Source organism: Gracilinanus agilis, unplaced genomic scaffold (genome assembly GCF_016433145.1).
Source record: "Gracilinanus agilis isolate LMUSP501 unplaced genomic scaffold, AgileGrace unplaced_scaffold46038, whole genome shotgun sequence".
NCBI classification, from domain to species: Eukaryota; Metazoa; Chordata; class Mammalia; order Didelphimorphia; family Didelphidae; genus Gracilinanus; species Gracilinanus agilis.
In genome coordinates, this window is record NW_025380287.1 from 1 (window position 1) to 2,031 (window position 2,031).

Consider the following 2,031-nt stretch of genomic DNA (forward strand, 5'->3'; position numbering starts at 1 on the left):
GGTGTTGGTATGTTAGTACAGTAGTGCATATATGTAGTTTGTAAATAAGCAAATACATATATACTGGAGGTGCCTGCCTTATTTTAACTGTGGGGCAGTGGGATGCAGGAGAAAACTATTTTAACTATTCATTAACTGTGTGTTTAAACATTGAGTCTACACACAAGAACAATCTAAACAAAACATACTTCAACTCAAACCATTTGTATGTATAAGACAAAACTTTTCTCCACCTATAGTATCTAGTTTTTGAGGCTCAAGTGTACATATTTTTTAGTTTTAATTAACCAACTATGGTATGGAAATAATAGTATAAGAAAAGCCATTTCAACTAAGGTTAAGACAATACAATTAAATAATCATAGAGTAAAAAGGATTTAGTATGTGTCACCATTAAATACATATTTATTACTAACAGAATGCCAAGAGATGTTAAAGCATAGCTTTGAAGTAATGCTTTCTACATTCTAATCTGTAGTCTAAGGACAAAATCTGGCCAAACAAACCTTTCCAAACATTGGTAATATAAGCCAAGAGGAATCTGGCAAATCTATACCAATACTGAGCCAATGCTTATCTGTAAATCTCCCTGTACTTTGTGACAAGTGGCATAACCTCATTTTTGTGGCTCTTGTTTTCTGCCTCCTTGCACTCCAGAATGACTGCACCAATTTCCATTCTCACCTGGCAAATGATCAGGTTGTAGCTGCCAAATAATGAATATATTATTTGTCAAAAGATGCTTCATTTGATTATCAATCATGTATTTTAGAATTGCAGAATAAGCATCAATAGGCTCTTTGTTGTGAATTTGTTGCTTTTCATTTATAATGTTTTATTTTTTTGAGAGAGCTGAAGAGATAAACTGAGAAGGGAAGATTAAAGAGGATTTAAAATCTGGTTAACCTATAGTTGACTTCTGTTCCATTACATAGAATTCCCTTAGATGCTACAATAAATCATTATTATATGTTATGATATATTATAAGAGAAATAAAGGCAAAGAAAAGATTCAGAAATGACTAAAATCAATATGCCAGAAAATGTGTTATGTCTAGTTTCATCTGAAGGAAAAAAACTTGATTAAAAGAGATTGTCTAAAACTTAGAAACTCTATTATGCATTGAAATGCAAATACTGAATGCCAAAATATGATTTTAAGAGACTAAAAACTCAAAAGTGTTGTAATTTTAATATGACCAAGATTCTTTTTTATGCTAATGACTTTCTGAAAAGGTTACTATGAAAAAATGCATGTATTATTCTGGAAACATGAAAGCTATTTTCATATTGAATGATTTTTATTTATTCTTTTTTAGATTCCCTTCAATGCCATACAGGTGTTTCATTCTTTATTGAAGGTGAATAGTTCATTTATAGCTTGTATTTGAAGAAATAATTCCAATGAATTTATCTTTTAAGTTTTAAAAGCTCATTCACACTGAGTGGGAAAAAACACAGCATACTATGTATTGGTTCCAAGGCAGAAGAGTGGTAAGGGCTAGTTAATGGACATTAAATGACTTGACCAGGTCACACAGCTAGGAAGTGTTTAAGGCCAGATTTGAATTCAGGACTCCCCCTCACTTTTTTTTTACACTCACAGCATTTATTTATCAATTTAACCCCTTTGCACTTTTTTCAGATTTATGGCATTCCACTTGAAAGACTATATTCCAAGGAGGTTATCAATAAGAAGTCCCCATATATAAGCAGTATATTTTGTGATAGCAACAATATAGAAGCAAAGCTGACACTGACTGGGGAAGAGATAAGCAAATTGTGTTCCATAAAAGTAATGGAATATTATTGTGCTGTAAGGAATGCTGAATAGGTTGAATTTTGGTTGGTTGTTGTTCTTCATACTAGAATAAAGCCAAAATGGCATCACTAGTGATATCCTTTGCAGTATAATTTGGATTTAAGTGAGGCAGAGTTGTACTCTGCCTCAATCTCTCTTCTAGTCATAGAAGTCCAGGGGATAGATAAAAGTCAGGATGACTGGTGATGGTCCAGGATGTAGTGGATGAC